The sequence below is a fragment of the Cherax quadricarinatus genome, chromosome 39 (genome assembly GCF_038502225.1).
Source record: "Cherax quadricarinatus isolate ZL_2023a chromosome 39, ASM3850222v1, whole genome shotgun sequence".
Lineage (NCBI taxonomy): Eukaryota > Metazoa > Arthropoda > Malacostraca > Decapoda > Parastacidae > Cherax > Cherax quadricarinatus.
The window spans coordinates 29,586,708-29,598,872 of NC_091330.1; positions in this window are offsets into that span (position 1 = coordinate 29,586,708).

Consider the following 12,165-nt stretch of genomic DNA (forward strand, 5'->3'; position numbering starts at 1 on the left):
AGTGCAAATAGCATAGGTGAGGTATGGATAAATAAGTGAGTGGTATAGTGTGAGAAGGGCATTTTGCGGCATGTAGTATCGTATCTTGGAGAGGATCCCAACTGTTTTGGATACTTTTTTGGTTATGTGTTGGATATGGGTGCTGAAATTCAGGTTGTCAAGGTATAGGCCTAGGAATCTGCCCTCATTATGTCTGGTAATTAGAGTGTTGTCGATCTTAATGTTAATTTGTGCATCTCCTGCTCTGCTACCAAACATATTGAAAGTTTTGTCAGTGTTAAGCGTAAGTTTATTGGCTGTCATCCAAGTCGATATTTTGATCAGCTCCTCATTAACAATGGTGTTGAGGGTGGCAAGATTACGGTGAGAGATGACATAAGTCGTGTCGTCAGCAAAGAGAATGGGTTTCAGGTGTTGAGATACGTTTGGAAGATCACTGATGTACATGAGGAAGAGCAGGGGACCAAGGACACTTCCCTGCGGAACTCCAGTATCAAGTGGCCGTGTTGTTGATGCTGTGTCTTTAATGGTGACATACTGATACCTATTATTAAGGTAAGATTTGAAATATGCAAGCGCATGGCCTCTTATACCATAATGGTCAAGTTTGTGGAGTAGGATGCCGTGGTCTACTGTGTCAAAAGCTTTTCTTAGGTCAATAAAAATTCCTAGTGGATATTCCTTATTTTCCAATGCTGTGTAAAGCAGATCTAGCATTTTTGATGATTGCATCGTTAGTGCTTACTGCATATTTCGGCGATTTGGAGCATTTAGAACACTTTTCAGACAAACCTCATTTTTCCTGAATCAAAATTGGCAGGGGTTGAGTATGTTTTGTGCCGTTATAAATGAATATAGTCTCCTGTGCACGAGTTTCTCAAAGATTTTGGATAGCAATGGTAAGTTTGATATTGGCCTATAGTTGTTTAAGTCTGTAGGGTCACCACCTTTATGTATTGGTGTAACCCTTGCCATCTTGAGTAGTTTCGGGAAGGTGCTAGTTTCTAGTGACTTGTTAAAAAGTAATGAAATAGCATGTGAAAGGACATGGGCTGCTCGCTTGTACAGTAATGGTGGGACATGAGACAGATTCCATAAGTTAATTTTAAGTGACTTTATAATCTCGGTGACTTCCGTGGGCTCAGTTGGTGCAAGATAGAAGGAATTTGGGAAATTCCCATCTAGGTAGTCCCCGGCACGGGCATTGGTATGTGGGATTTTATTGGCGAGATTAGATCCTATGGTTGAGAAGAAGTCGTTTATCTTGTTAGCTGTGTCAGTGGGATGTAGTGGTGTTTCATTAGGTTTAGTTAGGACAATATTCTTTTTTTTTCATTTTGTGGGTCCCTAGAATCTGAGAGAGTGTTTTCCAGGTCTTTTTTATATCTCCTCTAGTGTCTGTGAATCTACTGGAGTAGTATAGTTGTTTGGCTTTCTTTATTACTTTGGTGAGAACTGATGAACAGTGTTTAAGAATATCTTTGTGTACTAAGCCCTGTCTATATTGCTTTTCATATTGGTGTTTCTTGTCAGTGCATTTCAGAATGGTGCTGGTTAGCCATGGGCAACCAAGCCGTTTGTTTGTGATCTGTTTCGTTTTTATAGGACAATGTTTGTTGTATAGTCTAAGTAATTTGTTAAGAAAAATGTCTGTCCAGTCATCAATACCATTGGCCTTGGAGAATTCTGTAGGCCAGTCAACAGTCTCTAGGTCAGCTGTGAACTTCCTTATTGAGGCCTCGTCATGGAGTCTAAATGAGACCTTGTTGTATTCAAGTGGTGGTTTACTAATGTTTGTCAGGAGGAAGGTAGGGTAGTGGTCTGTAGTGCTGTCTGTGATTATCCCTGATTTAAGGGGGGCTAGTATATTGGTCCATATGTGGTCTATTATGGTTGCACTTGTCTCAGTGAGCCTGGTTGGTTTAGTTATTGTTGGTATGAGAAGTGTGTTGTTCATATTGTTGATGAAATCAGTTACAGGCTGATCATCTAGTTTGAACCAAGGAAGGGAAGGGTAGGGTAGCTTCAATTTCTTGAATCAAGAGCCCTTCACCAGAATCAGGGCACCCTCCTCAATGTGAAACACAGCATACTGAAATTAAGGGGAGATGTTATCTTGTGGTAATACATGCTGGGGTAATTCATCAGTACACTGTGGTTATTGAAAACCTTTAAAAAAAATATGCTTGGTATGAGAAAGGGGTAGTAAATGAGGTGGTGAATGACTTCAGCAATGAATACATAAATTTACTCTGAAATTACTAGTTGACCTAAGTATGTTTCCCAAGATCAGACGGGGATAAATCACCCCTGGATCAAACAATCAAGAAAAACTGTCCTTAGATAACACAATCAGGAAACAAGAGCAACTTTTCTCACTCTACTTATGATTTGAAGCCAATTTTTTGCACAGCACTGCATAGGAGTGTTATTGGAAAAACTAAGCTTGAGTAAACACAAGTCCATGGCAGAAATGAGTCTATTATTATTTCATTCACAGAGGGTGCACTAAACCCAGAGAGGTCATAGTGCCTAGGGAGTGGGAAGTAATCAGATCTGATCCAAGGCAAGAGATACAAGGGCCTAGAGGTGTAGATTGAAGGGATATGATAAAGATGGAAGCCCCAGCTAATGTGAATTAATGCATCAACAGGGACAGTAATCTCCCACCTTCCCACTATTCAATTCAAATTCAAAGTTTATTCTCTATAAGGATTACAATGCTGAGTTTACAGAAATTTGGTTATTGTGTGGTTTACATGTAGTAAAATAGTGATTACAGAGTGTACCACTAGAACGCTTAGCATGGCTAGGCATTTCGGGCAGACTTAGTTTTATTCTTAATTGTAAAATATTACAAATTATGAGGTAAGTTGGTATTATGGCTAAGTGACTAAATACTAGTTTGTGAGTTTAGCAAAGTGAATGCTTTTGTTTTGGCACAGTACATAGTTTCAGTATTGGAGTATCACAGGATTCATTATTTTAAGATTGAGATTAATTTTCTGTTTATGGTCAAATGAGTGAGTGAGTGTAAGTGCGAACCACCAGGTGGTATTCGTGTAGTTAGTTGACGGGGTGTATCAGGGAGATAATATGTTTTCTAATGGTAGTTTTGAAGGTGATGAATGTGTCTGCAGTTCTAGAGTTCTCAGGTAGGGTATTCCAGATTTTAGGGCCTTTGACATACATTGAATTTTTGTAAAGGTTTAGTCAGACACGGGGAATGTCGTAGAGATGTTTGTGTCTGGTATTATGCCTGTGGGTTCTGTCACAACTATCAAGAAAGCGTTTTAGGTCAAGGTTGATATTAGAGTTTAAGGCCCTGTAGATGTAGATTGCAGAGTAGTAAGTGTGGATGTACTGAACTAGGAGTAAGTTTAGGTCTACGAAGAGTGGGGGGGTGTGTTGCCAAGGATGGGATTTAGTGATTATTCTTACTGCAGCTTTTTGTTGGGTTATTATTGGCTTTAGGTATGTTGCTGCAGTTGATCCCCAAGCACAAATAGCATAGGTGAGGTATGGATAAATAAGTGAGTGGTATAGTGTGAGAAGGGCATTTTGCGGCACGTAGTATCGTATCTTGGAGAGGATCCCAACCGTTTTGGATACTTTTTTGGTTATATGCTGGATATGGGTGCTGAAATTCAGGTTGTTGTCAAGGTATAAGCCTAGGAATTTGCCCCCATTATTTCTGGTAATTAGAGTGTTGTCAATCTTAATGTTAATTTGTGCATCTCCTGCTCTGCAACCAAACATAATATAGTAGGTTTTGTCTGTGTTAAGCGTAAGTTTATTGGCTGTCATCCAAGTCGATATTTTAATCAGCTCCTCATTCACAATGGTGTTGAGGGTGGCAAAATTAGGGTGAGAGATGACATAAGTCGTGTCGTCAGCAAAGAGAATGGGTTTCAGGTGTTGGGATACGTTTGGAAGGTCATTGATGTATATGAGGAAGAGCAGGGGACCAAGGACACTTCCCTGCGGAACTCCAGTATCAAGTGGCTGTGTTGCTGATGCTGTGTCTTTAATGGTGACATACTGATACCTATTAGTAATGTAAGATTTGAAATAAGCAAGCGCATGGCCTCTTATACTGTAATGATGAAGTTTGTGGAGTAGGATGTCGTGGTCTACTGTGTCAAAAGCTTTTCTTAGGTCAAAAATTCCTAGTGGATATTCCTTATTTTCCAATGCTGTGTAAAGCAGATCTAGCATTTTTATTATTGCATCATTAGTGCTTTTATTTTTCCTGATTCCAAATTGGCAGGGGTTGAGTATGTTTTGAACCGTTATAAATGAAAACAGTCTCCTGTGCACGAGTTTCTCAAAGATTTTGGATAGCAATGGTAAGTTGGATATTGGCCTATAGTTGTTTAAGTCTGTAAGATAAGATAAGATTTCGTTCGGATTTTTAACCCCGGAGGGTTAGCCACCCAGGATAACCCAAGAAAGTCAGTGCGTCATCGAGGACTGTCTAACTTATTTCCATTGGGGTCCTTAATCTTGTCCCCCAGGATGCGACCCACACCAGTCGACTAACACCCAGGTACCTATTTGCTGCTAGGTGAACAGGACAACAGGTGTAAGGAAACGTGTCGAAATGTTTCCACCCGCCGGGAATCGAACCCGGGCCCTCCGTGTGTGAAGCGGGAGCTTTAGCCACCAGGCCACCGGACCTTTATGTATTGGTGTAACCCTTGCCATCTTGAGTAGTTTCGGGAAGGTGCTAGTCTCTAGTGACTTGTTAAAAAGTAATGAAATAGCATGCGAAAGGACATGGGCCGCTCGCTTGTACAGTAATGGTAGGACATGAGACAGATTCCCCGAGTTATTTTTAAGTGACTTTATAATCTCGGTGACTTCCGTGGGCTCAGTTGGTGCAAGATAGAAGGAATTAGGGAAATTCCCATCTAGGTAGTCCCCAGCAAGGGCATTGGTATGTGGGATTTTACTGGCGAGATTAGATCCTATGGTTGAGAAGAAGTCGTTTATCTTGTTAGCTGTGTCAGTGGGATGTAGTGGTGTTTCATTAGGTTTAGTTAGGACAATATTCTTGGTTTTTATCAGTTTGTGGGTCCCTAGAATCTGAGAGAGTGTTTTCCAGGTCTTTTTTACATCTCCTGTAGTGTCTGTGAATCTACTGGAGTAGTATAGTTGTTTGGCTTTCTTTATTACTTTGGTGAGAGCTGATGAATAGTGTTTAAGAATATCTTTGTGTATTAAGCCCTGTCTATATTGCTTTTCATATTGGTGTTTCTTGTCAATGGATTTCAGAATGGTGCTGGTTAGCCATGGGCAACCAAGCCGTTTGTTTGTGATCTGTTTTGTTTTTATAGGACAATGTTTGTTGTATAGTCTAAGTAATTTGTTAAGAAAAATGTCTGTCCAGTCATCAATACCATTGGCCTTGGAGAATTCTGTAGGCCAGTCAACAGTCTCTAGGTCAGCTGTGAACTTCCTTACTAAGGCCTCGTCATGGAGTCTAAATGAGACTTTGTTGTATTCAAGTGGTGGTTTACTAATGTTTGTCAGGAGGAAGGTAGGGTAGGGGTCTGTAGTGCTATCTGTGATTATCCCTGATTTAAGGGGGGCTAGTATATTGGTCCATATGTGGTCTGTTATGGTTGCACTTGTCTCATTGAGCCTGGTTGGTTTAGTTATTGTTGGTATGAGAAGTGTGTTGTTCATATTGTTGATGAAATCAGTTACAGGCTGATCATCTAGTAAGCCAGGGTTGATGTTGAAGTCTCCAGCTAAGAGAAGGTGGTGCTTATTCATTTGTCTGTTTGTTATTAGTGACTTTAATTTCTCACTGAAATTTGGGATGTTTGTGTGAGGTATCCGGTAAATGGCACCGATTGTTATAGGCGTCTTAAGGTTTTTTACAGTAAAATTAGCAAAAATGTATTCCCCATATTCATCACTAAAGCAAGTGGTGCTAAGACAAGATAATTGGTTAGAGTAATAGATTGCAATACCACCCCCAACTTGGTTTGGTCTGCAGTTGTGAATTGCTGTGTATCCTGGAAGAGGGTAGATATCTATTGTGTCCTGCTTAAGCCAGGTCTCAGTAAGAATAATGCAGGAGAAGGGTGTCTTTAGTGATTCAAGGAGTGCTAAGAGGTCAACATAGTGTTTGCTTAAGGACCTGATGTTGTAGTTAAGTACTGATAGACTTTTAGCATTGTTTAGGATAGTGGTGGCTTGTGATGCTGTGTAATAAAGGCAGTTACTTTCCAATAAGTTTTGATTGGGTGTCAGATTATGGAGGTTTAGATCAGGGTCAACGTGTTCAATCATCTTCTAGGTTTAAATTATGGTTATTTATATCCTGAGTTGTGTGTTGAGTTCTAGTACTGATATCTGTAGTGGTAGGAAGTTTGGACAAGTATATAGCTAGAGTATTTTGGTCATGTAGAGTATAGTCACTACTACACATAATGAAGTTGATGTTGTCTATGTGTTGTGCTGGAATGAACTAAAGTACAACTAGGTATAAACTAGTAATATAAAAATACAAATTAAAAATAGAACAAGACTCTCACTTGTAATTGCACTAAGGTCTAATAATGACTTTTGTGGAGTCTATGTTTTGAGCTAGAATGAGCTATAGTACAATAGGTTTAATCTAATTATATAAAAATACAAATTAAAAATAGCACTAGTCTCTCACTAGTAATTGCACTATGGTCTAATATAGTGAATTTGGTATTGACTATGTATTGAGTTAGAATGAGCTATGGTACAACTGAATTTAATCTAATAATATAAAAATACAAATTAAAAATAGCACCGGGCTCTCACCAATAAATGCACTATGGTCTAATATAGTGAATTTGGTATTGACTATGTATTGAGCTAGAATGAGCTAGAGTAAAACTGTGATTAATCTAATAATATAATAAAGGAACAAGACTCTCAATTGTAATTGCACTAAGGTCTTATATAAGTTGTTTACAAGAATTAGAGTATAATTAGATTTAAATTGACAGGATAAAATACACAAATTGAGGTAGCAAAAGAATAATAAAAAAAATGATAAAAATGAAAATGGCAATGACTTGGTTATAATATGCTAGTAAGATGGTAGACAGGATAATATAAAAGTTGTAGTTGAAAATAATAGTTTAAAAAAGTATGGTGTAAAAATGGTCAATAAAAGAAGTTTACAATAAGTTTGATCAATATAGTTTAAGGTAAAATTGGGCAATAATAGGGATTTAAAATAAAATTAGGCAATTGAGTATTTTTTAAAGTGAGGTAGAATTATTGAAGACAAGTTATGGTTAGTTTATAATAAAATAAGATGGAACAGTGATGTAGTAAGTTGTAAAAAAGGAGATAGATTCTGTAGATATTAAACACAATTAAGACTATGAGGTAGAATGGTCGTTGAATACCAGGAATAACAGGAAAACTACTGCAGTGGATTAAGAGATATCTGACAGGCAAAAATGGAGCACGTGATGATTCATGAAGAGATGTCGGAATGCATGCATGTTATAAGTGGGGTTTTGCAGGGATGAGTTCTAGGCCTGACGCTGTTCCTTATATACATCAGTGATATGACAGAAGGGCTCGTCCAATGTATCCCCCGTTAAATAACAAAAAAGGCACAATACTGTGACTGGAATGATACACAAATAACTTTACTGGCTGCAAGCTTGGTCTAAGAATTGTTACTTATGTATATCTCTACCATGCGCAAAGCTGTGAAGATCAAGGAAGGACAAAAAAGGCTAAGTATTGGATCGGATGGCAAAGGCTGCAATCGTCACTCAAGAAGAAAGACCTAAGGAAGAGTATCATTGTGAGCTTATCACGTGACGTATATAGGAGCCAAATAACTACTTCAGCAAATGTGCGTCTGGCACATCCAATTAAGGAGTCATTCTGGACACTGTACCCTGTCAATGTCAGATCCATAATGGAATGTGCAGCACCATCTGGTAACCCATACCTCATCAAAGCGTATCAAGAAATTGGAGAAAGTGTATATGTTTACAAGAAGACCAGTCCCAGGGCTAAGGGGTATGTCCTGTGAGGAGAGGAAACTCGATGACACTGGAGGACAGGATAATTAGGGAGGATATGATAACATTCAAAAGACTGAAAAGAATTAACAAGGTGAATAGGGCGAGAATGTCTTAGATGGAAAACAGGAATACGAGAGCACAGCTAGAAGTTGAAAACTTCTAGCTGAAAACTTCAAGTTGAAAACTTCAGACTACCACCCTCTTGCCTCCCAGGCCATATCCCTAGTGCTCCCCATACACACACACACACACACTCACACACACACACACACACACACACACACACACACACACACACACACACACACACACACACACACACACACACACACACACTCACACACACATAAACACACCTCTCTCTTGGTATTAGGTGTATTGCAAATTCAGAACAACTAATCTAACACTATTAACAAGTGTATTTATTCAGATAATTAACATAGTACTCCAATTTATTTAAATTGAAAGGGTAAATTTACATCTCATCTGTAGCTACATTGTCTTCACAGTTTTAGTGAGATGGATGTGCTTGGTGCAGGGACATCAGCTTCTCAGAATCAATCTTGAAGGCACTCAGAAGAAATCTTGGATCTCCGCATTCAGTAATTTTCAGTCTGATTCTTTGCTTGGAAGAAGCTTGGCGACTGCACTCAACCCTCGCTCTACTAGATAAGATGTTAGGGAGGCAATAAGTACATCTTGACTTTGTCCCACAGTGCTGTGTATCGATCAGAAATGTTTTTATTATTTTTTGTTACCAAAAGTCTTGATATAATTTTTTGAACTTTCTGAAAAATCATGTCAGTCACAACAAAATGCAACAGAAAATAGCAAGGAAATGCATTTACTGAAAAGTACACGACACAATAATACAAGTGTGAATATTAAACTAAAAGTCAAATTCTTAGAAATTACAAATCACAGCTTTAGGAGAGCAATATTCTACACCTCTTCAAGGGGGGCTCCTTGGCGTGGTCAAGAAGCTCTTGGTCTAAGGAATTAGATCTTTTGGTCTCCTTCCTCAGACCGAACCTAATTACCCTCCAATCTTCCCTTCTCTACCCTGCCATCCCCATGCCCCCCATTTTTTCCCCTTTCCTCCCCTCTCCCCACCCTCCCCTTGTTTCCCATTCCATTTGTAATCTCTGTGGTCCTCCCCTCGGGCATTACAGTTTCTAGGTAGGAGGAAGTGTGCTGGTTAATCCCACTCCGTGGGGTCCCTCGGGGGTGGTGTGGTTTGTCGTGGAATATGAATTGTCTGAAGGTGTCCTGCTCCCTTCCTGGATTTATGAGAAGTGAGCGGGGTGCCCTTCAGATAATGAGTGTATCTCCGGATGCTGCCTGTTGGTTCTGGGAGGTGGCAGCCGAAGGAGATATGCTTTGTGGCGGGTTTCCGATCGCCCTTTCTTTTGTTCGCCGAGGTGGCTCGCTCGGTAGATGTGAGGCTGCTAGCCCAGAGTGCTGGAAAACTCGCCAGAAGGGTAGGGTATGGCATGGGTTCTATGCTTCATCTTCACTGCCCGTGGACTTGAGGTCCTCTCAGATTGGGGGATGAACTTCCAGCTCTTCTGCGCCTCCTGGTGACTGCCCCTCCACTGTCCCTCTGTTTTTTCTTTCATTCTTTCTTTTTTTCAAAAAAAATAACAAGAAAGTTATCACGGAAGAAGAGCCGTTATTATGGAGTTTTAACCCAATGAAACCCATCTTCCTCCCAGATCCCTTTCTGATCCCACACCCTGTTCTGACCCAGCTTCCTTATAGGTTCATTCTCTCGACTCTTTTTTTCACACCCCTTCTGCTGGTGATGCTTCGTCACCTGCTTCAGGTGCTGTGGTGTCATCCATTTCTGTCAATGCCGCTAATTCTAGCATGCCTTTCACAATGCGTTAGGTGTTACAAAAAAACGCGATATCTAATAAGTAGAGAAATCTCCAGTGAATACTAGAAAGGAATGCCCCTCTTGCATCCAGCCTGTTATTGGGTTTTTGTAACAAGTAGTCAGTATCCTGGTCCAATTATCCATTAGAATTTAGTAAGATTCAATAGTGCTTCAGGATTACAACTGGTAGGCTATAATTAAAGAAATTAAAATTTAATAAGTTTATTAATAACAATAAAGTTGTCTAGGCACATAAGATCAAAGTAAATTATAGTAAATTATAGTTGCTACACTTCTCTCGTGTACAGTATTATTGCGCTGAAGGCACATCACATCTTTATGGCTTTTAAGTACCGTCTGGTACATTGTTAGCATTTAATAACATAATACAAATATATATAAGTAAGTTTGTGTGTGTGTGTAAGTGCTCTAAGTAGTTCGCTATGTCTCAAGACTCGACTAGACTTAACCAGTGACTGACTAAAAGTCCTCACATAAACTAACGTCTTGACCAACCTGGCAATCAGAAAAGCTTGCTTGAACAATAAAGCGACTGTTAAGCCGAACAGCAATATAATAAGCAACAGCGACACAGAATTAGGAACAAGGAGATAATATAACAACAATAAGTAGGGACCATCTGCAAATTCTCCACAAAAGTCACAAAACTCCCATACTACTGAATCTAAGTAAAGCATTAGAAAATCCCTGACTGTGACAATACACAGATACCAGTACAAATTAGGTCAGAAGTTACAGCTCAGGACCTGAGTTTCTCAGAGTGCCTATGAGATGCACAACTTCAGTACAATGTCGAAAATCACTAAGTCTAGGCTATGTTCTGTGAACAGAGTTACACAGAACCAACAACAAGAAAGCGACAGACGATCTTCCAACAAGGGCCAGCAATGGAGAGCTGGAGAGGCCATGTCATTGGAAGGCACGTCAAACCAATAAGAAAGCACAGGCCAGGCAGACACTCCTGGTGAAGTGTAAACACCCCACCCTGATCACGTGACTCTCTGTGGACTGCTGCTGCTCAGCAACACAGAAGCCGGCAGTGAAACAAGCAACGTAAAAACTACAGTAGTTTGACAATGCTGTCAGCTACTTAATACTCTTGAACTATGAACACTGAATAATATATAAATGTTACATCCTACCTAATAATATAACTAAGCCAGATAATAATATAAAGCAATATATTTACGATTTAGCTAATATCGCAAATATAAGCAATATAAAGTTATATGAACAGGGAATATACATTATATACATTGTGACCCATTCAGGGGTAGCAATACTCCCCCAGCACGACAAAAGGTCCCACTAAGAGTTGCGTTAGTGTCTTTCACATGATTACTGTGATAACTCATGTCACTTTAATCACACAATTTAATTTAAAAAAAATCAGTCACTCATATGCCAAGCACTACTAACATTATACAGTGTCTATTTCACTATAAGTTATGCCCCTCGTACTAGGGCAGTACACATCGTATCTCTGCATACTCGTGGTTATGTACATCAGTGTAGAGACAGGATAGCATAGACAAGCATGACACGTTGAGGCTCGATCATAGTAGTGGAGACTGTATATTATACCAGCAGTCTTGTGTGATAGACAGGAGGTGGCATTCCACTCTTAAATAGTGGTAGTGGAATGCAAGGCAGTGTGGACATCTGCGTATGAGAAAGCTTGGGTGCCGTAACTTATTAAGATGTGTAGAGAGGGGGGGCTGCGGCAGGACTGTGTTCCGCCACTCAGTAAGTAACATCGCCCACACAACACTCTACACACTCGTCAATCAGCTTCTGTCTCCAACTGTCTCTTTCCCACACCAACATATATCACCACTACTGTGAATATATAAATAGAATAATTAGACATGAGTATACATAGTTAACATGAGCTTGATAGATTACGTTACTTTACTGAATTTGATGTAGCAAGTAACAAAAGGTATTTGGGCATTAAATTACGTTAATTTAAATGCAACAATGACAGTAAAGAAGCCATGCATTCACAACAGCAGGATCCAGAACATAAGCAAACAGCCGCATGTACCAACGCTTTGATTTCATTGGTGTTTTGAAAAGATGGACCAACATGTTACTTTTGTCTATACCTCCTATGTGTGCATTGTAGTGTTTGATGATGCCTGGGCACTCAAAGTGGTCTTTCTTCTTTGATGCCTTGTCATATCTTTCAAAAAGACTCATAGGATAAACTCCCACATCATTTGT